Here is a 25,724-nt window from a genome sequence, read left to right as displayed (position 1 = left end):
CGTCTGTGGCCTGAATAAAGTCAAGCCACCACTGAGTGCTGCTGTACTGGACATGCTAGAATTTCAATACAGCCTGGAGTCAAAGGCAGCCAAATAGTGTGGCACAATTGGTATCGTTAACGGATCTTTCTCAATGTTTTTGGCAGCAGAGTGAAGGCCATAGTTAAAGCTTCTGTGGTATGGAGGATAATGGCTGAAATATAAATGTGGGGAGGTCTGACAAAGTGTTTATATTGATTACACTCCCACAAACCCACCAAGGCAAGTGCTATGTGCTTGCAATTATTGAAGCAACCTCCAAACCGCTGGAAACATATCCCATGCTCTATTCCACTACCTAGAACAATATCCTGGGCCTTGAAAAACAAGCCTTATGTCACCCCAGAAAGAACTGGATCAGAAAAGACTCATTTCTGAAACAACCTCATGCAAAGAGCTGTTCAAGTAAATAGTATAAACTTAGAAATCTGGTTTGACTGACCTAGGCTTTTGCCAAAAACTCACTTATATATCATTTTACAATCAGTACTAAAATCACAGTATCTTGGCATGGTATGTGTTCACTGCAAGCTGTGGTAACCATATTCATCTTTAGGCAGCGTTGTACAACCATGTACAGAAAACATGATCTGTGCTCTTTTATTATTGATCAAAATACCATAGGGTTCAAATTGACTTTTTTTTTTTTTTTAATCCTTGGAACAAGAAAAGGCAGTTCATGGGTTTTATTCCTCTCTCATTGCAGCTCTAATCCCGAAACAAGGTCCTCTTCCATAAATATCTGGCTGCATCCTGAGTAGTCCTACTGACTTCAATGTAAGTCTTGCTTAAAGCTTTGCATAGTTATGTGTATTTGGGGCTAGAATTAACTCATTAACTCTCTGACCTACTTCATAAAAGAGTAAGCTTTATGAAATTTTCACCAATATTCATGTACATGGTTTTTTTCCTTGCCAAGGTGTGCATTACTGTAATTAACATTGATAAATTTGACACATTTGAATGAGTGGTTTCTATATGGATAGGTAATGGATCTCAAAGTTCAGGTTCTTTGAGTGTGGCAGATCTATCTTTCCATAATATAACTGTATATGATTCAATAAAATAGATCTTAGAGTGGAATGAATTCCTAGAAATCATTCTTATTTTGTGCAGAGGATAAGCTTTCTGAAAGACTATCGGGAAGTACAAGAAATGTTCTTTTTCTGTGGCATGCAAAAGGCACTGTACTGGTCAAAAATATGTATTTATGTGTTTATAGTGAGCAAATTCTGATATACTTAAAATTGGCAGAAATTTTCACACTGCTCTGAAATTAAAATACATTTCTATGAGACTTACAGTTATAACAGTAATCATAAATCTTATATATTTGAATCGTGTGCATTTAAATTCATAACAAAGGTGATGATGGCCTCCCTGAGACAAAAATAGGAACAGCTACAAAAGAAACACCAAGATCAGGGGGATCCTGTATCCTTCCCTGCCAGCTTGAAAGCAGTAGCTCAAAGGAAAGTAGTGAATGGAGGCAACACTCTGGGTGGCAGGTAACTCACTCCTTGCCCAACTCACTTTCTTAAGTGCTTCTGTACAATAGATATCAGGCTCTGAGAAAGGAAGGCTAGTCAACAGATGATGTGGATAAAGGTCCACCTACATCAGAGATGTTGCCAGGGTCAGAAAGGCCTACCCTCTATACCACAACCATCTCCATAAGGAAGAAAAGATGAATTACAGTTGTAGGTGACTTCCCTTCTGAAGGGAACAGGGGATCCAATATGCCAGACAGATACTCCTCTTAGGGAAGTTTGCTGCCTCCCTGTGGCCCAGGTTAAGGGCATCACCAGGAAACCTCGCAACCTGGTATGGTCCTTTGACTATCGCCTGTTACTACTCTTCTATGTGGGTGGTGATGAAGCTGCAACACGTACTCCAAGTGTGATCAAAAAAGACTTCAGGGCCTTGGGACTGTTGCTGGGAGACTCAGGAGCACAGGTTATTTTTTCCTTTCTCCTTCCAGTTGCAGACAGTAACATCTGAAGGAATAGATGGAGCTAGGCTATAAAAACATGACTCTGTGGCTGGTGTCACTGCCACATTTTGGGTTTTTTTTATAATGGCACGGTCTACATTGCACCGGCCTTGCTGGTGACAGATGGAATTCACCTTTCTCAGAGTGGGGAGGGTCTTTGCTAACAATCTAATGAGGTCATTGTCAGAACTTTAAACTAGACATGATGGAGGAGAGGAATAATATCAACCTAGCCTGTGACAAGTTGTGGGAGTGCATGCCAGTGTTAGAGGAACAGGGTACTTGTGAGGGCCCACAATCTATTGCTCTGAAACATGCCGGCTACATTTCAGGTCTCACAGAAATAAAACAGGGACTTCTGGGGTTAAAGGAGCCAACAAGGAAACACCTGTGAAATACTTCAAAGGAATTAAGGGGTGTTGTTCTAAGAAGGTGACACAAGTTGAAATGCTTCTACACCAATGAATGCGGCATGGGCAACAAACAGGAGGAGCTGGGAGCCACTGTGATGCTAGAAAGCCACATCCTGGTTGCCAATACTAAAATATGGTGGGATGAATCCCATGACTGAAATGCAGCTATCAATGGCTACAAGCTGTTCATAATGGACAGGAGAGGAAGGAAGGGCAGAGGGGCCCTCTACACCAGGAAATAGATAAGAGTGTGAAGAGCTGTCTCTGAAGAATGGCCATAAGCAGGTTGGAAACTTATGGATAAGAATTGGACACTGAGGCAAGAAAACACTTGGACACTGATGACCAAGCCTTCTTACTCCAGCTACAGGAGGTATCGTAATCCTGGGCTCTTGTCCTTATGGGGGATTTCAACCGCTCAAACATCTAATGGAAAAGTACCATAGCAAGATGCAGGCAATCCAGAAGATTCCTGAAGTGTGTTCATAACTTCTTAGTCCAGGTAATAGTCAGCCCTACCAAAGGGGATCTGATACTGGACCTGATAATCACCAACACAAGTGAGTTAATTGGTGTCAAGATTGGAGGCACCCTGGTTGGCAGTTATCATGTGCTGGTGGAGTTTGCAGTCCTGAGGGATATAGGCTGTGAGAAAGTTTCAAAAAGCATTGGAGCAGAGAACACAAACCAGGTACCTTCAATTTCCTGGTGAATTCCTTGATATCTTTGCCCACAGCTTTTCTGCCCCAAAGTTACACTCTATCCATTCAGAAAAAAAATGAAAAAAAAGCAATCATCAGAAGAGTGTGAGTCTTTTCCATGAAATCTAGAATGGCAAACAGAGTAAGGCACTTCATTCTCAATATGGAAGTGGGGTTTTGAAGCTACTTGGTCAAGACAGAGAAATAGAACATCTCCCATAGAAAGATTAAGTGTTGTGAAGAAGTGAATTAAGAAGAACATCACAGAAAACTTTATTTCTTTAGAGAGAATTTTACTGATAAGACAATCTATTGCTGGTTTGTGGACGAAAGGCATGGCTACCTTTCTCTGAGCAACAGGCTCAGGACGATGAAATCTTAATGGCTGAGAGAAACAACATTTAACATATTTCACTTTTGACGGAGTTACCTATGACTTCAAATGCCAGCCTGATGTGCTAGCAATGCTGACTGCCTGGGTTGGAACTTTTAAATCCATATCTGGAGTGCAATTCTTTTCAGTATGTGAATACATATAAAAACTATAAATCATTATTCAACATATCTTTTTTCCGCATGCAATGAGTTGCAGATGCTTTTTCTTGACACTAAGGTCATGTTAAGGTTTTTTGTGTTTGTTTGTTTGGATTTTCCCCTCCCCTATTCTTTGCTGCTCCTCTCTCCAAGGATAATGCCAAAGATGAATTCTGTCCCACTTCATGTACTGTGCAGAGCCACTGGACACATTCAAATGAGCTTAATGGGAACTGAAAGGAAGCTGATACTGTTCCATAGGGTCCTTAACACATGTGAAGCCTGAAGCTGTTCTGGTTTCACATTCCAAATAAAGGAATTCATGTGATTTTATTAATAAGTAGCTTTAGCTTTATTAATGGTGTTTGTAAAAAGTACTCACTTACCTCCTAGTATTCTTCACACTGAATGCCAAAAAACACAATGTTTTTCTATGAAGGAAAGTTTCAAATCAAAGATTTACTTGAAAGACACTTCTAAAGATGTTGCCAAAAAACCTGTAAACAAGCTGAATCTCTATCTTTTCTTCATTTGGGCAAACAAGACCTTGAATTAGGGTCTCAATTCATTCCTTTCCTGGGATTCAGATGAATTTGAAATGTAGCAATCAATAATCTGATTTACAACTCAGCCAACACCTTTCATGTCTACAGCTTCCCATTAAGACCTCATTTATTACAGCTTTTTCTCTGCTGAGACTTGGTCCCACCATTACTTTGTTAGCCTGGGAAGGCTGCCATAAGGGAGTGGGATTCCTGGTGCTCAACAAGGTTTGGTTCTGGCTGCTAAGGTGGGTGACAGAGAACCCCTACCACCTGGTGTCAGTTCTGCTCAGCAGATTTTGTATCGGTTTACACTCTACTCAATGATAATTGACATTTCTGTCATCATTTTTCCACCATCTTTGGGTGTATTGTTATAGTTGATACATACTATAGATTGGGAAGAATCCTTGCTCATCACAGCTGTCATTTTCCTCTTTGGTTCTTCTTGTTCCTTTTTCCTACGCTTTTAGCAGTGTAAGTCATGCTGCTTATATTGCGTATGCATCGACAGATTTTTTGACTGACATGAAAATTAATTCAGAGGAAGAGAAAAAGAACATTTTTGTTCCTGACACCTCTTTATTTTTATCTTTGCATGCCATCTTTGACAGGCTTTTAAATCTTGTTCGTATTTTAAAAGTATCTTTAAATAAAGAGCAATTTGTTATATCAGAAGTGTGTTACTACTGCATCTCTCTTTCCAATTTGTTCAGGTCTGCACTAAGAAAAGTTTCTCAGTGATATGATTCTGACACTAAACAAGATCCTTGGAGTTCCTGTAAATATATACCTTTTTTTCTTGTATGCTTGAGGTATATGGGGCAAGGAATTTTTCCTCTTCTGCCCTTTACCATGCTCCTTCAGGACTGGACAGGCAGAGCCCTAAAAAATATTCACAATTTATGAAAATAAGAGGATGGTCCCAGAAAGGTCCATAACTAAGAGCAGAAAACTCATTCTCATTAAGCAAACATGCATGCACATCTATTGTCTCAGTATCAGTAATGCATCAGCTACTGCAACGTGACTGTTGGATTTCAAATCTTAGTTATTGTCTCTCAAACAACTGTTTCTGGTTTTCATTTTTCCAGTTAAACTCATACCCTTGCAATTTTACTTTCTTTGAGAAAAAAAAAGGGTTTGTTTGCTTTTCTCTTTTTATGTTTACTTACATTGGGATTAAAATTACCTGTGACCTGCCACCTCCCCAGAACATGAGCTCTGGAATAATTCTGTGAATTCTGCGGAAACAGAAAAGCAATTTTATAGAGAAGAAATTGGCTTCACATTTATACTAGATGGATTATAATCTTGTGTGGACTTCTTTTTTTTTGCCAAAAGATCGCAATTCTCAAGAACAGTAGTGACCTCAATTTTTCCTCTTGTGATAGAAAAGTATTGGATGGCTTGTTCTTGTTTCCTGTTGAGACATTGTCACCTCTGAAACCGTACCCACGGACTGCACAGTGGTGTTCACCCCAAGGATTCAAAGGCATCGCAGGAATTTTTGTGATACAGGTAAGCAGGTTTCAACAAGGAAAACAGTGTTTATTGAACAGCAAGCAAGGTATGTGACTTAAAAAAAGGAACAGTGACAGTAAAAGAAAACATAAAAGTGGGAACGTAGGTACAGAAGATATGGAAATGTCATTCAGACAGGAGCTATGAGAAAGGAAAAAAGATGGAAAATTAATTCTAGTTATTCAGTTATTCCTTGTCATTGTTTTTTCCCGTTTTTTCCCATTTTTTCCCTAAAAACTTTTTTTTTCCAAGAAAGAATACGATTTAATACCGTAACATGTCACAGATACTTTGGCTTGCTTTCTGCAGTAAATTTTTTAGAATAACACATGATTTAATGCAAAATATTATTAAATTATTTGTTGTTCTTCTTCTTCTCATATAGATTATTTAGTCCTTGTTGTTGTCTTGGTTAGTGTATGTGATGTTCTTTGCTAGACAGGAAAAAACATACAAACAACATGAAGAGTGAGTTTTCATTACGATTTGTATACTTTAAAATTCTTTGCACTCCACAGGCTTAGTTGTGCTTGATTTGTGTTCCTGAACAAACAAAGGAGAACAGCTTTGGAAAAATCAGCCCTTTTGAAGCCAATGAAAAAAAATTCTCTTTAAAAAATCAGTTTCCCCCCTTGAGCTCATGGAGCTCAAGGAGAATTTTAAGTGTCCAAGTGACACAAAATTTAAGACATAACACGGCCGGGCAGAATAACAATTATGGGTGGCAATTTGTCACTGATCAACTCTCTTCTTACTGGTCTGAGTAGAATGATGCTCTCTTGCTACCTACAAGCTAGGAGAATGAATTCAAACCTCCTGTCTTGCCTACGGATTAATAGTTGCCTTAGAATAATCTTTCAGTGACAGTTTCTTGTATCAATATTAAGTGTAAGTAATGAAAAAAGAGTAAACTTTATTAGCCTGTAGACTTTCACATTTGCTTTCTGCCAGTTGCCTTGTTTGCATTTTAGAGAAGCTACAGACTATTTCCTACTGTGTATCCTCTGATATTGGTATTGCAATTTTAAGGAAAGCTCCATATACTCCTGCAGTTATGCAAAATAGGTATTAAATTGCAGGGGTTAAAGCTAGGTATGTAGCAATTTTGTTAAAATAAAGGTTAAAACAGAGTTTTCGGTTTAAAAATAGAAAGCCTGAGTCGCAGCGTTTACCTCTTGAAATGAATTTGTGAATCACATGGAGATTTGCTAGCCTGCTTGACAGTACTTTTATTTGCTTGAGAGTTAAGTTTATTTTTCAGTAAACTTATAAAAATGAAGTTTTTTACTAACCTTCTCCACCTCAGAATGATTATTTTTGAATTATTCATTTCAAAGCTACGTGCTATGGACAGATTACAATTCCTACCACGTTCATTTCTCTGACTTCTTTCCTCCCCTTCCTGAATGTGCCTGTAATACATCATTGCTTTCCTTATTTCTGAAGTCTGGAGAATGAATATCTTTTAAACACTTAAATAAATAGTTGTGTTTTTCTCTTTCTTGTCACCTGCTCTGTAATTTCTGTCAAGATTGACCTTCCTACGTCTAGGGTATTTTGGAGACCCAGGAGAAGGATGAGGTGGCTGTTTCCAGCTGATCATGGGGTCTTTTTCTGAGGAAGGACAATTTAGCAGGACACCTGACAATCTCTTTTCCTTCCACCATCTCATCCAACTCATCTGCTGGCCCAGACTTGGAGAAGCATTGAAAAATGAGAATATTGCACTTGAAGCAGAGGCAAGAATTTAAGCTGTGTGCTGTTATGAATGTGTGCCTTGTTTCCTTTGTCTGCTGAGACCAGCAACGCAACACAGCTGTATTGATTTTAGATCAAGAAAACTGGAACCTGAATTTCATCTTTAAACAAATTGCTAATGAAATGAATGAGGCAATTCAACTCCAGAGATATTTTCATACCAAAGTTTTTGAGACAAATGCTTCTAATTTTCTACCTCAAATGTGTCAATGAGAACACTTTGAATGAATCCCTGGAAAAGGAGTAAAAATTGATAGGTCACATTACAGACAGTATGTGGTTAGGTTCAGTAGTGAAATGTTTTTCAACGCTGAGGAGGTAAACATGGGAAAAGGTACTTGGAAAAGTGTTGTTGGTAAAGAAGCACACTGGATGTGATAGTTTATTTTTCTTCTAAGCTCTAAGTTTCACGCTTGTTTATCCCATGCATAGAGGACAATCCCATTAACAGCCACCTATGTAAAAGCCTTCTTTGATCCTTTCAGATCATGTTTCTGAAAGCATATGCTTCTTTTGTGTGAGAAGATTTCCAGGACATTATTTTGTTTTAGTTCTGAATTATCTATTCTGAATACCAGTTTAATATGCAGAATATGGAGAGAATAATTTCTTTTCAAGAAAAGTTATCAAATACTCTATCATTGAATTGTGCAATAAGGTTATGGGTAAATCATAATTTTTCACCACAGCTGATGGAAGGAATAAATCCATCTAGGTATATCTAGGCAAAGTATTTACAGCTGCCTTAAAGAGCCCTTCTAACTCATATTTCCTGTATAAATCAGTCTTGTTTATAACCTTGACAATACACCAGGACTACAAAAATAAATAAATAGATTTCTGCCAAGTCAGGCTGAAATTCTCTTAACTTATCATTGTCTTCAATCTCACAGGGAGTGTTGTCTCTGATTAAATACAATTTTAATATTACCAAATATTTTAGGAAATAAAATAATTAGGAAATAAATTCTAATTACATTCTAAAAATGTAATTAGAATGATACCTTCATGCTACCAATCTGAATTTTTACTCTCGTCTATAAACTTGACCACAATATACTGTAAATATCTGTTGACAGGCAATCTCAGAACCAAGTCTGTCTTCAGGTTTACGGTTGCAAATTCCTTTTAAATTCTTTTTAAAACCATTGTATTTGAAATATCCTTCTTTTAAGTTAGGATACATCTCTGTAGGACTTGCCTAACACTTCACTGAAGGTTTTTTTCCCTGTGCTAAAAGGCCAAGAGAGCTAGTCCTCTTTTTTTTTTTTTGTTGCCTCTTTTGAGCCTAACCTGAAGTGCCTGCTGTTTCTTTTGAACATTTTTCATACTTCCATTGACATAAGCCCTGACCCAAATGCTTATTGCAGCTTATCATCTGCCTTGTAGTTTCTCAGGCATAGAAAGCACAACTGTCATAATCTTTTAGACTTTATTGATGTCAATATATTAACAAAATATCATGCTGGGAGGTTTTGGTCAGCTTTCCTTTTTTTCTCAGAACTGTCCCTTGGTGATACAAATATGTGTTGTTGACAAAAGAAGTTGTTGGTGTCTAAAGATGAAGTACTGATAAAAACCAAAAGCAAACAAATTGGCTAGCAAGGAAGAAATAGTGCTCAAATACCCTTGGGTGGTTTGAGTACTTCATGTGAAATGAGTTCAAGTTTGAGAGGAAAACTGATACCATCCTCTCCTCTTCTATCCTCTCCTCTCTGAAATTTTGATTTCACCTGGCTCTGCAGGCAACTAAATTCTAGTTTCATCAAATTCTTCTCATGTGTTCATCCATGTAGTCTTGTGAATTAACATGGTTTTACCAAAAGCCTGCCCTCCAGAATGGGAAGTTATTGTGTCTACATTCTTTACAATTTTTGTCTGTTTCTTGACTATGCATAAAATCATACACAAATTTCCTATGCTGGCTAATACCTTTAAAAACTCCCAATTCATATTTAATTATTGGAGATGTTCATTACTAATATCTCAGAAAATTCCACTCACAGTGAGCAACTAATTCTCATTACTTTAGAATGACATGAATAACACCTGAGAAATTAGAGTTTACATTAGGAAAAAAAACTAGGCAAAGAGATAGTAAATAGGAAGCAAAAAAATAATCTCAGAGGCTCAAAGCTGAAGGCATAAAGTTGTTAAAGGCTGCAGGAATGCTTCCCAACTTCAGTACTTGGCTTTATAACTACAGTGTTTATTTTTGGGGGAGGGAGAGAAGGATCAGGGGGAGATTTTAAATGCAACAAATGTTATATTTGCAATTAAATGGCATTCCTACAGAAAAGCTATGCCATAGCATATTCCATTCTAACCTGAAAACTTCTCCAAAGAAGAGAGGGAGGCACTGTTAGAGTCTGCCGTTCTTTCTCTGGACCACTGAGAGGTCCCAGCTTTCTGCTGGATGTGGTCAACTCCCAAGGGTAAGAGGAAATTCTGGGGTGTTGATTTAGTGTGGTGAAGAGACACTAGTTGTTTGCTGTCCAAGGGGCTGAGGCAGCAGATGTCCAGTCTCTCCTTTTGTCTCCCCAAGATATCAAGGTTATCTAAGTAGAGTCTATAATCACGTCTTATTTCTGTCTGAATGTATTAAAACCATAAGGTGATTCTTCAGTTTCCTTTCTAATTAAAAGTCAGTGTGATGTTATGGCTTTCAAAAATATACTCCTGATTTACAGGAAAATATAAAAGTCGGAAGAGAATTGGGTCATGTAATTTAAAGATCATTATTGTCATTCACTTTGAAATAATACTTCCACATTGAAATCCAAGGTACATTATTCATTGTGATTTGTACTTTTAGAAATGGAAGGTGGGCAACAATTTTTTCAGGCCTCAACTTTTAGCTAGAGTGAGTTATTATAAATGTTGTAAGAAGAGTATTAATGGAAGTAAGGAAAAGATGGTAAAAAATTAGAAGTAAAAATCTGTGAAGAAAACATTTTATTCCAAACAGGAAGCAGAAATGCATGGAGGAGAAGGGAAAAACATTAGACCACAAAATATTACTACAAAACCAAGATTCTCTGTTTAAAGCGATATATTAATTTTTTTAAAAATACCCAACCCAAAACTTACTATTGGCCTTGACAGAACAAGTGTGTGGTTGCAGATCAACATAATAGAGTGTAAAGGGTAGTCTGGATGAGGGCATACTGGAAGATGTGGGTTTTTCAATTAATTAAAAACTTTTATCTAAAAGAAAGGTCTAAAGTAGGCGGATTTTGCCCCACTTCCCCCTCCTCCCACCTCCCAAACAGGAAGATTTCCTTTTAACTAAAGGAAAGATATAGCAAGCACTGTAGGCTGTACATTTGCACTCCTCCCAGCCTGATGTTTCAGAATTTAAAAGTCGTTCAGAAGAACCACTAAGTTTGCTGTGATAGTTAAGTTCCTAATTATCTGAACAATGAGCAGAGATATTTACTTTTCTAAAAATATTTAATATCCTTAACTAAAAATGGAATAACGGCTAAGGAAGAAGTTGGACTACACCTTGATATTTATCTTCTAACAAGTAGAAAAGATGCAAAAAGAAAACACGACTTTTCCTGAACAGATCTCAGAGGATCTAAAGTAATGAATCTCTGCCGAATTAAATCAGATGCCTCTTATCCTGTCTACTTTCTGTTATATCTCAGGTAATGGCAAATCTTCAAGCAAGGAGGTGAGAAAAAATGGTGGCAAGGGAGAAAATGAGCAATTCATTCTTCCTTTTCTTCCTCAGTCCTGAAGCAGTGCTACTCAAAGCCAGTTTAGTTGGCTTGGACAGATTCATTGCACTGTAAAAGTGGATTTTCTTACATTCTTTTCTCCTCTGTAGCTAAATTACGGGTAAGAAAGGAAGCTAATGGGAGGAAATGTGAAGCAGGTAGAGATGCTCCTGCTAAATCCTTGTCATAGCTACTGTTTCAGGTGCTGGTGGTAGCAGAAAAAATTGTAATCTGCTTTTAGTTTTCATTGCAAATGGTATGCACTAGAGAGAGTAAAACTTAGAGCTTCAAGTCATTGTAACAACCCTAAATATGAAACAGCTACTTATAGTAAACTCTTCCTTTTCTGCATATACATGTATTTCAGGTTATGTGTCGGTGTATATATTTATATTGTTTTTTCTTTCTCATAGTTATTTGATGTAAATTTCTGACTGATACATTAAATTAAGAACCTGATATTTTATAGGAGATGATATTTTTTTAGGTGATATTTAAGCTTTTTTTTTTTTTAGATGCAGTACTGTTTTATACTTTTTCAGTAACGTGGAAAACAGTTGCATGCAGTCAGAAAAAAAAATCCAACCCCCAAAATAATTTTGAGCCTTTGTGTTATTGACGTCCACAATCAAATTAATTTCCATTAAATAAAATCATTGAGTATTCAAGAAACACTGCAAAACAGAGTCAAGCTGACCTATGCAACTACTCTTCCTTAAAGATTTGGATTTTTTTTTCTACATTGATCAGGCTTGTTCAAACACCTTAAAATTGAGCACTAGGAAACATGTGGACAAACTACCTGTTCTCACATTGTCAAAAGATAAATGACAAGATTTGAGATCTCTCTTTTTTCTTTACAGACCAACAAAAGAGCTTTAAAAAGGAAAACATTAACATGAGACAAACAAACTTCCTAAATTAAGACAGAACCCAAGAGACTTAATTGCTTCATCCCCAAAGTTGCTGACTAAACTGGAGAAGGCAGAGGTTATTTTTAGAAGTCCCGAGTAGGTAGTTTCACTGTCCTGTCCCATGTAGATAACATGCTCCTGCCTTTGCTATGTACATTCATTTCACTGTCTTGTGAGCAAAAAAAAAAAAAAAAGCAGAAAAGGCAAAATCGTCTTTCTGATCTAGAAGCTGGAGAGGGCAAGTTCCTTTTTATACCATCACAGTAGCCAGTTGCACAGAAGACCGGAAAAACTGAAAAGGATATTCAACCTTATAATAACATTCTTGAGGGCTCATGTTTACCAACATAACCCTGGGAATCTGCAGAGAGAGCGAAAAAGGAAAAGCAGTTTAGGAGTTCAGTCTCAGTCTCCTGTTGCAAAAATGGAGTCTATCTTTTCTGATCCTTTTAACCATATTACTCAGTGTATCAGTACAGTTTGCATTAAAATATTTGTCTTAAGGTTTCTCTCTTACATAAAAAAAAGCTATGAACCGCAGTATGTCTTCAAATGAGTTTTCTCCCTACTCAATAAAATAATGTTATAAACTGTAAAAAAAACCCCAGAACTGTCATAGAAAATCAACTGAAAGTAACACCGAAACAAACTCTTTCAGAGGTCAGAAAAACTGCTTCCTGGTGATATCAAATTTATGTTCTACGTTCCAAAAGTGGGTTTTTTTTCACAAATATCCTTCTTCTTTGAAAAATACATTAATTGTCTTCGTTTTTTAATGGGGAATATAAATACAAGAGTTCATCAATGCTGATTATATTTTCTGTTCCTTTTTCATTGAAACAAAAGTAGCATATACAGGTGAATTTTTTTAACTAACCTGCACATCCTGGCCACATGCATTATTTCTCATATGGTGAGACAAATCTCATTAGATAGAAGCAGATGGTGACAGCTTCCCAGTACTATCAAATCAAATTGAGAGAGCAAAGTAAACATTGGTCCCAAGCTTAGAAACTAGGTGAATATTCTGCCTTCTGAAAAACTGTGCCAATTTCTTTAGAAACCACGAACAAAATAGTGTTGATGAAGAAATAACCATGTATCTCTAAAAAAATTTCTTAGGAGATATTAGTTTGCTGGAATTATGAGACTACTTTGTACTTAATCTTCTATATCAATAAGGGTTTCATTTAAAAAGACTGAATATTCTCCCTCTGGTCTTTGTGTTGAGAAAGTGCTCCGATCAACAGTAATTCCATGTCACCTGAGGTTCCCTATTTGAAATTCAAGAACTACAGGTAATATTTGCACTGTTTCTTCAGCCTCTCTGTGGAACAATAACAAACTCTAAAATATGCAGTAAAAATATTGTTACTATATGATGAAAATCCATGTAGTAAATATCATCCAAGTTTACCGACTTACTAGCAGCACCAAAATCTGGTTCTGTAATTTTCTCCTTTTATTATTTTTTTTCAGGTATTAACCTTGCACCGCGGTACATGAGAAACAACTGAAGGAGGAAAAACAAATACACTGGGAATATAATATATATATTAGATTGTATCAACCTTAGTTATACTTCTGATTTGGTGTATAAAGTATAAGGAACAAATGTTTTCATTGATTTAGGACTTGGAGCATACTTGCTAGTAGGAAAGGCTAAACTGAACTCTTTTAGGTACAATGAAATAAAACTATCTCCTAGGATTTCACTCTGGCAAAACACACTTGCTTTCCTCTTTCTCTACTTCATGCAACCTCTGTGGGCCTATACAATTGAATCTCTTCTGCGTTTAGCCCATGCAGGTATGTTTGTTTAACCAAAGGAGTGACTACTAATGGAAAAGCAGGGCAATTGACTGAGAAGTGGAACTTACTGTCTTGCAGAACTTTCTATCTTGCAGAATTGTTGCATTTGACAGAATAATATAAATAAAAAGGCTTACAACATTAATGCTTTTATATGACAGATGACTAGTGACTGGAGAAGTGGAAGAGGTTTTATGAGAAGAGTGGGACAATAACATAGAATTTGTGTGATATTGTTATCTTATATTTTATAGAGAGAGAATAACTCAGTTCAGGCAGAAATGTTTAGCAGTCCCTTTCACATAGAATGCTCTTTGCTGACTTCCAGAGGGTGACTTATACTGTAAAGGATATGTTGCACAACCTGCGCATGTCTTGATATTCATCATAAAATAAATGTTTTGACAAATTAATTTGATGTAAAAATATCATGAACAATATCACGGTAAAATGAAAAGTGTTATGACTAACGGTGTTCAGAAATGAGAAATTGTTGTCCTTAGTGCAGTCAAAGCTGGTTTGTATTTTAGATTTTTGTATACCCTGGACCTTACTGAAATAAGTTATACCACCTAAACTCTAGATAGAAAAATGTTATTTCTCTAACAGAATGTGTGCTGGACATGTTAACGTGGGACTAAGGGAAAGAAAATCCTTGTGTTGATGAATAACAATTATAATTTGATACTGTGCTTTATAGGAGGGAATGTCAATCTTACAGTGATTCCTCTTGTCATTCAATCAAAATCTCCTGTAAATTTAGGAATGTGAGAAAAGCAAAGAAATTTACTGCTATCTTCCAGTTTGAATCTATAATCTCATTAGACTCATGAGGGAATTCACAGTCTGATTTACTTTTCTGCCCTGCCTGAAGAATTTGGAAAGACAGAGTCACATCATTTTAAGAATGTCTTTTGGAGTTAAGCTTTTTCTCCTTAGTAATACCAAACACCAAAAACATATATTTTAATAATTAGAAGCTTACTTTTAAATACCTCAATCAATGCTGAACATATATGATAATTTAAAAAAAAAGTTATAATTTTTGTGGCATGGACTATTAAATAGTTTATTTCCCTGTTTATTTTATTTTTTTTATCTTTATTGCACTGTCATCAGACAATGTATAGCATGGATTTCCGTTTACTTCCTTGTTTATGGCAAGGATGTCTTTTGAAATTTGACTGTATTTCTTAGATATCTCTTTTTACTCTTTCTCATCATTCATCTTTCCGCTATAGTGTCCTTTTCCCCAAGTCTTGGCTTTTTGACTGAATAGACATGCAGAGAAGAATCAGCAACAATTTGGGACTCTTGCTGCTACCTCTGTCTCTAATCTATTTCTCATCACTTCTAAAATCTGAAGTTCCTTCTATGTTTTACAGGGGTAGAATTGCAACAACATTAGCCCTGTCAAGTTCTTTCCCAAATTCCAGGTTACCTTCATGTCCTCCAACATGGAGGTTTTTTTTTTGCTTCAGGGGAAAAGCACATAAACCATTAATTAATCTTCATATTTCAAAATTGAGGATTTAATATTTTTAGGTTATCTGAAGGGTTGTCAGGAACAATAAAATGAGAGGAAAAGATTACTGTATACTTATGGACACTTTATTGCTTTAACAGTAAGAGATGAGAAGGTGGGCCATACACAATCAAACATTTAACAAAGAAATTCAAACTTTGATTTTAATTTGAATTTTCACTCTCTTCACTACACATTATTCTGACATCTAAAAAAAATTAAATTTCTTTTAACCACGAAATACAGAGCAACTAGAAAGCGTATGCCTACTAATGTAACAGTATTTCTGAGAAGTTCATAATATCTCTTTCGTTAGAGCAGTTATTTCCTCTTCTTCATTGCAGAAATAATCTTCCAGCACTTCTTATAGCAGGAGTGTTTTGGTTCATGGACTCATGCTGCAAATGTTCACGAAGTACTAACATAATATTTCAATAGCACTAAAACCTGCTCAAGTTTACTTGCCAATTTGTGCCCTATTCGCAAGCAAAATATGCCTTCCTTTCAAATAATCTGCTGCTTTAACTGATCATTTCCCATTCGTTTAACAATATATGCCAAGTGCCTACAAACCATGTTTTATCCTTAGACTATCTCCTCATTATCCTGTATGGTAACAGTGTTAACCTCAAAAGAAATGAATAACTTAAACAACTCAAATATCTAACTGGTAGGTTACCTTGGAAAAAATACAAAATGTGAGTACTAAGGCCTATCTAAAAAAAACACTGATGAGTTTTTTTCAAATAAACAGAAATGGAAAGCAGCTGGAGAAGCTGTGTTTTAAATGCCGTGTGTTAAACAATATCTATTATTTGTGAACTGAAGAACTGGAAATATGTTACCATAGTGATAATGTTGGAAAAGTATAATTTTCTAAAAAACTAATTGGAAAATAATGGTCTTGATTCCACAGAAATGATTGTGCATTATATCAATCAAGAAGGAATGGCTAGTTTTTCTTCAGGATGCCAAAAAGTTACAGGTAACCAAGGAAAAGAAAGAGGCATTTGTGTTTGCAAATTTTATCTGCATCAACATTAGTTAAAAATATTGTCACTGTTATTGTTGAAAGATTCACATAATCTAGCAACAGGATGAAAAGTTAGCACGGTCTTCCCCAAATAGCTTCTGAGACTAGTTTGTGAAAAATACTCAAAATGTATTTGGGAGAAGAGATAATTTTAATAATCTTGGAACAATGCAGCTGAGTAAAAGCTGATAAGATATGATGATCTGACATCCTCCCCCCCCAATAATTAAAGATAAAAGAAGATAATAGACTAATAAAAATTAGCTCAATCATTTCTATATTTCAGTCCCTACACTCAGACTGGATAACTGTCATAAACACTAATGAATCTTGCAATCTGGATAGAAGATTTGTTTTTTCCCTACATGCCTCAATTGTGCCTGATGTATATGATGCAGAGAAACTAGTTCTACTTTTGCCCCTGGAAGTTCAAGGCAGAGTTTGGAGAGTTTTTTGTTGTTTTGATTCTTCGTGATTACCGGTACCTCATACTTGAGTTTTTTCAATTTTCTTTTGTGGAAAATGTACAGTAGCATACAATTACTTTGGAATACTCAAGATTCTTTATGGTAATAAGAGCTAATAATCTTAGGGAAGTTAATGAACAAAGTCCAATATTATTTCCAGAATGGATGGATCTATGCAAATTTTAAATTCTAACCACAGCATGTATGCTCTCTCCGAATTTTTTTAATGAAGACATTCAATATCTGAGAAACAAGACAAACTCTAGTACTCAGAAAATATAGTACATATCTAAGATAGCTCAATATAGAACAATCGCTTAGCACTAAATAGTGCTTTACGTCTTCAAATCACATTATTGATAGCCACAGCATTAGCGTATGGTAGGTTGCTACTTGCAGCCTTGACTATTAGCCCACCTTACTGAGATGGTAAAAAGACATCTGTCTGGGACTGCCACATTACTGATGAAATGATTCCTTTGTCACATTTGGGAGGTGAAGAAATAGTGTTTAAGAGGAACCCAAAGTTATTTGTGCCAATAAACAATGCAATAAAAATTCAGCATGTTTACAGTTTTGTTTTAGAAATGTTTGTCTGCAATTCATATGGAGTTACTCATTACTGGATATCAATAACTTGATTATGCAAAGTAACAATCTGTTTCCAAGCTTCCAAAGAGGCCAACTATATTTTCTGCATCTAAACTCCTTCATTTATGCACTAAAAGTCAAAAAACGTGGAATGTTCTTCTCAAAATCCCATTATCACAAGATACATCAACATTTCCTCGGTTACCCCAAAATACAATAGATTTTTATTTTTATGATTAAAAAATTATTAACTTCAAACAGAAGAAAACCTGATAATGAAGATAAAATAATACATGCCTGAGAAGTGTAAAAACAAAAAACAAACCACAAACACTTCTCCCTTCAATAAGAAAAACCTCCAAACCACAAACTAATTTTCTTATCTATGCTTATCTATGTTTTTCCTCATAACTGTTCTATTTTGCATCCCTACCAGTTCAATAACTCTCAAACAGCGTGTCATAATTATGGCTGTCAACTCTCTAAACAGTATAAATCTGAACTAGTTTGTTTTCAAGTAGTTTTCACAATGCCCTTTGAGTGCAGAGGATAAAAGAATGCATAGGCCATATGTAAAAGACTCTTGTGCCCATATCTCATAGTCTTATTTACAATAAGCAACAAAAATAGACATGTTTAGATGTGAACAACTCTCAGACAGCATCAGAAAGATCTGTAGGAATTTAAAATGAACCAGAAGGGTTCATGAAGGCGAAAACATTGAAGGTTTGTGAGAGCTGTGAAAAAAAGAGTAGAATAGAAACTGTTTCCTCTTTACAGCCCGTGTGACATCAGCTGCTGGGAATCATGGAGAGCATACTTGGAGCTCTGAGCTGAAAACTGTTCCTTGTTAGGGGAATTAGTCTTTTATGAAAGAGATTTAATTGCAGCTATCTTCAAACAAATTGAAAAATAACCAGAAGGTGAGTAAGTGAAAGATTCATTTAATAATCTCAATGAGACTGAGCCTAGAGCATCTGAAGGCCTTTAACAACTGCTAATGATAATACCTGAGAAAATATCTGGTCTGATTCAGAATTATTAATTTAGGTGCAGGAGAGAGGGTAAGAATTGTCACTAATTTAATGCAGGGAATTAAGAAAACACAGAAGTCAAAGTTGCTGGATAAAGTAGCAGTTGTCTGAAAAGTTTGATATGTTACCCAGCATGCAAATAGTCAGTCTCGTATGCCAAGTCAAGACATTGATTTTATTAGAGTTGCACAAGTCTGGGTTCTTGGTGGCTTTCCACAAATCAAGCATGCCTGACTAGAGTCGATTTATTACAAAATAATAATAAGTGGTCTGTACTTAATTTATTACAAAAGTTACAAAGTAAAAACATGGCAAGTACTTACCTCTACAAATGATTGGTTACTGATTTACATAAAGTTACAGGTGATCACATACGACTTCTTTACTATGCAGTTTCAATGAGCAGGAGGTCTGCTCCTGGAGGTGGGTTGCTTATGTTCCTCTGCCAGACTGGCAGACCTGATGACAGAGCCCTATTAATATGTCCTCCCCTGTTACAGAAGTCCAAGACGTACCTTATATCAGATTCTCTATTTTTTAAATTAGTACAGGGTCTGCTGTTTTAATTAGTATAGTCCATTCTGCTGTTTACTTATCAAGATGTTTAGCATAATGCACTCTCCTGCAACTGTTACTAAAATAACTTACAAAACGACGTTTGCTAGTTCTTTGAGACAGAACGTACTTTGTCTTCTGTGTATTTTTTCAAGGAAGAAAGGTAGCTTTTCTATTATCTTGCACACAACTAGTTTACTTACACATTCTGATACCTTCCAATAAATTCCCAAAACCATTTTTTCATTCTGGTCCTGAAAAACATATGTGCAGAGTCCTAGATTTCTGGCATATCAAGGAACAGGCTCAGATGAAATGTGAATGAAATATACTCTACAGTATTTAATATAATCTGAAATCATATGATACAGTCATAGTGATATAAGCACTGTGATATGATTAGCATTTTATCTAAAATCATGTGATCACTTCTTCACCCAAAGGACCAGAAAAGCTAAGGAATGTTTCTACACAAAGGAATCAAACCATGGATTGCGTGTGGAATTTCTCCCTTGCATTTCTCAGGTCTCAAGCCTGGGTCATCTTGATGTGTGGTACTTTGGTGGTGGTGATGGTTATAGTTGTGTCACTGCCAAGAATGAAATAATGAACTCATTTGTCGCTATATTTTCAATTATTATATTACAGCACTGATAATCTTTTTTTTTTTTTTTTTTTTTTTTTACCTTTTAGAGAGTGCCAGTATTCCCAAGTCCAATCAATCTGTTGGCTATGGTACCAAAGTCAAAGCTGCTACTGTTTCTTCACCCTAAGAAGAAGAAAGTCTCAAACAGAACTAAAATGATTTCACCCACACTATATGGTAAGCTTTTACTCAATTTTCAATAAACAGCTCCTCTGCAATCCTCCTTCAGCATTATATTTTATCCCAGCTATTCAGACTATTTGAATATCTATATTTTACATTATTTTCCTCAAACATATTAGTTTGTATTTTTCCTATTTGAATCTCATTTAGTAATTTTCCGCTGGATTCTTTAATCTCACTTGCTCCCATTTCTATTATGCCTTTGTGCTCTCTTGTGTTCATTCTAAGTTCTTATTTATTCTCACCTGCATATTTCATTAACATATTTTTACTCCCACAATCACATTGTTAATTAAGACAGTAAACTGAATTAATCTTTACAGAATACTATTAAAAAAAAACCTCTACACTCCAAATTTAATACTGTGAGCCTTTATTTTACAGTCAGCTCTCAATCCAAGTGACAATGTTCCTCTACAAGTCACTGGGAAATAATTTTCAGTAGAATTCCACAAGCACTTTACTAGGTTCTCGATATATATATTACATTCCCTTTGTCCACTAAGTAGGTAACTGTGTCAAAAAAAAAAAACACTAAATGGCAAAATATGTTTTTTAGGAAATAGCTGTTATACTTTATTACTTGATGACTGTGTTTGGTATTGGGAAAAGAACAATTTTAATTATTTTTTTATAAGGCATTGTCTGCAACGTTATCCAGGATCATTTAAACTCCCCTGGCACCAGGATCCGTTTCTGCAGCTTGTAGTGTTTAACACTGAACCCTCCTTCTCAGGGTAGAATAGCAAGGCAAAAGGCTCCTTCAGACCAACCCTTCTGCTGAGCTATGGCAAAGCTTATGTCAAGTTCTGCTTGCAAATGCTACAACAAAATATGCTGTGATATATCTCCCACAGACAACAAAGTGACCTTTGTGCTACCTGGAAAGTTTCCATCATGCTCTCATGTGGGAGAAGTGCCGCCAACTCAACCTTCTGACTGCAGTATCTGGGAAGATAGCATGGTCCATTGCTTTTGTGCTGTTTTGGTTTTGCTCTTTTCAGAGCCTTCTTTATTTTCTATGCTAAGTTTTTCCCTCCCTAGCAATTTTCTCACAGCTACTTGTGTTCTTTTCTGATTATTAGGCACAATTACAGTAATTCTACTTCTTTTGAAGGGTTCTGCAGTTTGACAGCGGAATCTGATTGGGACCAAGTTCACCTGTGGCTATCTATCTAGCAAATTATGCGTTTCTTTGGGGAAGATAAGTTGGAGACTTGATGTAGTTGTCTTAGCTGTTTAAAGCAACACTTGGCATCAAAAGAGTGCTGCAGTCTTTCTTTAGGAAATAATGCAATGGCTGGAAGGGTAAAATCACTTTTTCACATTCTTTATTTCAGATTTATGCAAAGGCTGAACCGAAAATATTCAAGGGAGTCCCTCCACAAGATTGAATTTAAAATTGTCTCATAGCAAGTACACATCAGGAGAGAAAACAATTAGCTTTAGAAAGACTATTGGAATAGCTGCATTTACGACTTACTAAACAGTTCAATTTCAAGACGGGTCTTTTGACATCCAAGCCATGTGACCCAATGTTACAAACTAAGTACTTAATAAATTATTAAACCTCTGTGAGCTGCTTATTTCCAGTTCAAATAAAATACAAATCAAATATGACATTTAAAGCTTCTCTATAATGTCTATAAAGAGTGGTAAGAAAAACATAGATTTGCAAGAGGCTTATTCAGTGTTTATATGATTGACCTATCAATACTGGAAGTCATTAAAAATACATATCTTCCATATGATGATTCGGAAGAACATTTGTGCTTTAAAATATTGAAAGGTTAATACTGAAAATAAAGCTAATGGCTGTCTCAGTTTCTCCTAGTTCATTCTCCAAATTCCTTTGGCTAGTCATTTGTGTCATACCTCCTAATTAAGGTGTCCGTAAGATATTTAACTTGATTACGCTAGTGTTAGACTGTGAGGATTTTGGTTTGCTTGCTTTTTTAGTGAGGTAAAGACAAGCTAGCTCCTCTGCTTCTTTCTGTAAACCAAAAGAATAGTATATGGTGAGAGTTTTGTTAGTGTTTTCAGGCATTTATAGCCAACAAAATTTAATTTGCAATAGAGCAGTCTTTGGGTTTCTCTAGTTTGAGATTCATGCCATTGAAAGTAAGAAAAGATTGTAAATAAGGCAAGAAGGAACTCTTCTACACACTGGTGTTGGTCATATTTTCTGTATGTGTTGTGATAATATCTTCAGAATTTACTAAGAATGTCCAGACCTCAGCAAGACTGTAAGAGGCAAGTTTCTCTAAATCATCAGAGCGGGGAAAATCAAGACTATAGAGTATATTCATGCCATATTAACTTGGATGTTCTGAATGCTCTCCGGATAAATTCTGCTGGCAAAGCAGTCAAGACAGTCTGACACTTTATTTAGGTGTATGAGACAAGTGCCTAAAATACATAGGGTTGTTATGGTGCCTTAATTTGTATTTTACAATGCACATGTGTTTTAAAACTTAAAAACATTATGATTCCTAATAATACAATTAGGACGAGCTCTAGTTTTTAGTAAATATTCTGGGCCAAAATACTGCTGTTTTTCAATCAAAAGTTTAGCGTTATTTAAAAAAAAACCTCACTCCAAAAAGACAACTTTCTTACCCACATTGTCTTTGACTAGCAACATGCAGAGATACTAAACTCTTAATTGATGAGCTTTTGGCACATCGACATTGTTTCCTATGGTTTTCCTATAGCTACTATTTATCTAAGTCTTAAATTTTATATCCAAATCTAGTTTTTTATCATCTCTGTCTACTGAGATTATTGCTAAATAAATTGAAGAAACTTTGTCCCAAGTCTTTAACGTGTATTTGCAAACCTTCTAGTATGGAAAAAACTTTTGCAAAAAGGCAGAGAACAACTTTCTTTCCATGTCCATGATGAATAAAATAAGAAGTTAATTAGATTAGATTCCAACATGAAAGGACTTAGATCAGATATTATGAAGGTATTATCTTTTAGATTAGATTAGAAGATTAGATATCTTTTGACAATAAAGATATCGAAAGTAACAGAATGAATTGCTGGGGAAAACTGTAGCTGTCATCATGGGACTATTTTATTGATAGGTTTGATAAACACTAGCCAGTCTGAGGCAAGAAGCGAGACTAGACTACTTGCTGTACTTTACAGACTTACTGTTCCATGATTCTATCCCCATAGCTGTGTATGTGTCACAAGTAGTTTCACAGCTGTCAATGAAATAACTCGGAAATGGTAGCTTCTTGTGAAATACTCTCCATGGTCGAGATATTTACATCTGCAGTCAGCAATCATCAAAAACATGGAAAAGTGTATGCTTTTTTAGCACTTTGGTTTCTGCTTTTGGGGTTGTTTAACGTCTATTCTCTAGCATAACTTGCTCAGCATATATTCTATAGTATGAAGAGGTAAATATTTCTCAGTGGCTATGGAAAAAGATCAGATTAGCCATTCTTTGAAAGATTCCTTTTTCTTCTCAAAGCTGCATTTTTATATAAAAGTAATATCCAGCAGAAAGAAAATGTAAAAAAAAAAAAATCCTTAATCATTGACTAGTCTATTTTGAAAAATTTTAAATGAAATTCAGAAAGCTTTGAGATTTCTCAGGATTCTCGTGTTTTAGTTTCCTGTTATATCTCTAGTTACAAGGGGTCTGAGAAACAAAAACTTTAGTGGAATCCAAGAGTTATCTAGCATTCCTGAAGCACAGAGGGCAGTTCTTCATCAGGAAATGCAGAAGCCTGAAAGTTGTTACTTTAACTACCATTGAAAACCCCTACTGCAGCTGGGACTCCTGTGGATTTTCAGCACTAGGTTTTCAGCCCTTGTGACAAGAAAGCTTGAAGTCCCTAGTCCTATGACGGTCCACAGAATGAGATCGTTCTTGAGACAGCTGAGGGAAAACTTGAAATGTCAGGCTTTGGGACAGAGCTGCTCGGGAAACAGGAGCCCAAGAGTCCTTAGAGTCACCTTAGAGTCACCTAATTGTCTGAGCTCTTCATTCTGCCCTGATATGGCATAATAAGAGTGGGTGGCTGTCACCACTACTTGCTTGCTGCTTATCACAAGGTTTTTGGTCCTTTTTTCATAATTTTCATAATTTCACATTTTTCTATGTAAATCTGCTTTTACTTGGAAAACAGGCAAACAGTAGTTTGTTAGGTAAAGCAAGGATAAAAAAAAAAAAACCACAAGCCAAACCTGAAATCTATTTACCTACAAAATCAGAGGTATTTCATATATTATGTCTGCTTCATAATTCTGTCAGCTTTAGTAGTTTTGCAGTCAAATGTTTGTGGAATTTCTAAACTGTACTTCTGTTCAGTGTGGAAGATCCATGAATTGCCTAACAAACTGAATGTATATTTGAAACAGTTACTTTGTCAATACACAATGTACTGCCAAATACAAAAATGTCAAACAAACAGAAAAAAAAAATGAATTATTGTTTAATCTCTTATACTTAGTAGTTTTAGTTGTTCCTTGCAGCAATTGCAGGTAAATTGTTTTCAGGAAAAAACATTTTGATTGACAGCTTTTCTTCAATATCACATGTATTTTAACACAAAGAAAATGACACAATTAGCTTCGAAATATAAATTGTCAAAGTGAATTCAGTAAAGAGTAAATTGACAGTTTTTGTTTAGTTCTAGTTTTTTCTCCATACTTGGGTTGTAGTCGTTAGTATATTTTAGTTGTATTTTTAAAGAAGAATTGGATGATATGAATCTAAATTACTTAAGTATTTCTGATGGAGTGTTTAGCTTAGTTGTTACAATTGCACAGAACATAACCTGCTTATTTTGAGACATGAAGAAATTTCTTGAATGGGAGACCATCTGGAAACCCATACAGAAATAAAGGGGGAAGGAGATAGTGAAAGGTCACAGAGGAAAAGATAAATTGCCTGTACTTAAAATAGAGAAAAGAAATCTGAAAATCCTCTATCCAATTGTATTCTGACATTCAATAAATTTTGACCTACAAGTTTAGGCTCAGTTCCTGCTTTACAAAAGTAATTCTTGATTTTTTTCTTCACTGTGTACTCCCTAATTTCTGATTCTCCTTAGTACTATATGCTATTTATATGGTGGTTTATCCTCTAATCAATCATTCTTACAGACCATCTCAAGGAATATCTACATTGTAATCCCACTCTGTATTCTAGTATATGACACACATATGTAGCTAGCACACAAAATATTTTAATATATTTTTTATATGTTTGAACGTGCTCTATAGATACTTTGTATTATCTTAGCAACACTGCTACCACTGTCATTTTCAAGCTCATGTTCATCATATTCATACTGTTGTGGAAATCCTTGTAATCATTTGAGATTAATTGCTCAAATATTTCAACAAAACCACTGTATTGATTTCAATGGCAATAATATTTTTGTTCTGTTTTTTTTGGTTTTTTGTTTTTTTTTTTCACTGAAGATTCCTGTCTCATCAATCCCACCTAAGTGGACTTACATTTATGCTGAAGTTCTCCTGGCTTGAATCCATGGGTGAGTATAGGTCAGGATAAAAGTACATTTTTCTTTATGTTGGTTTCCAGTCATCATAGAAAAAAGCTTCTTTAAACTCTAGAATCCATTTTTTTTCTAACTTTTCTCCATCTGGCTGACAGACAGGGTGACATGATAGTCCTCTCCCTGCCTTTTTATTTCGTTGTTCTTGAGAGTGCTATACGGTGAGATTATATCCAAGATCAAGTCAGTAAACAT

At 35.6% G+C, this 25,724-nt stretch overlaps 1 long non-coding RNA gene across 1 annotated transcript; it reads left to right on the top strand.

Annotated features, from left to right (window-relative positions):
• Positions 1 to 763: 763 nt before the first annotated feature.
• On the top strand, positions 764 to 25,506 carry LOC128854354 (uncharacterized). The gene is made up of 4 exons (XR_008453391.1): positions 764 to 816; positions 5,617 to 5,743; positions 19,854 to 19,983; positions 25,435 to 25,506. It is a non-coding gene; the product is annotated as an uncharacterized LOC128854354 (long non-coding RNA).
• Positions 25,507 to 25,724: the final 218 nt, after the last annotated feature.

This window comes from Cuculus canorus, chromosome 1 (assembly GCF_017976375.1).
Source record: "Cuculus canorus isolate bCucCan1 chromosome 1, bCucCan1.pri, whole genome shotgun sequence".
Taxonomy (NCBI): domain Eukaryota; kingdom Metazoa; phylum Chordata; class Aves; order Cuculiformes; family Cuculidae; genus Cuculus; species Cuculus canorus.
The sequence above is the reverse complement of the archived record's forward strand: the minus strand, read 5'-3'. Positions and strand labels throughout refer to the sequence as shown.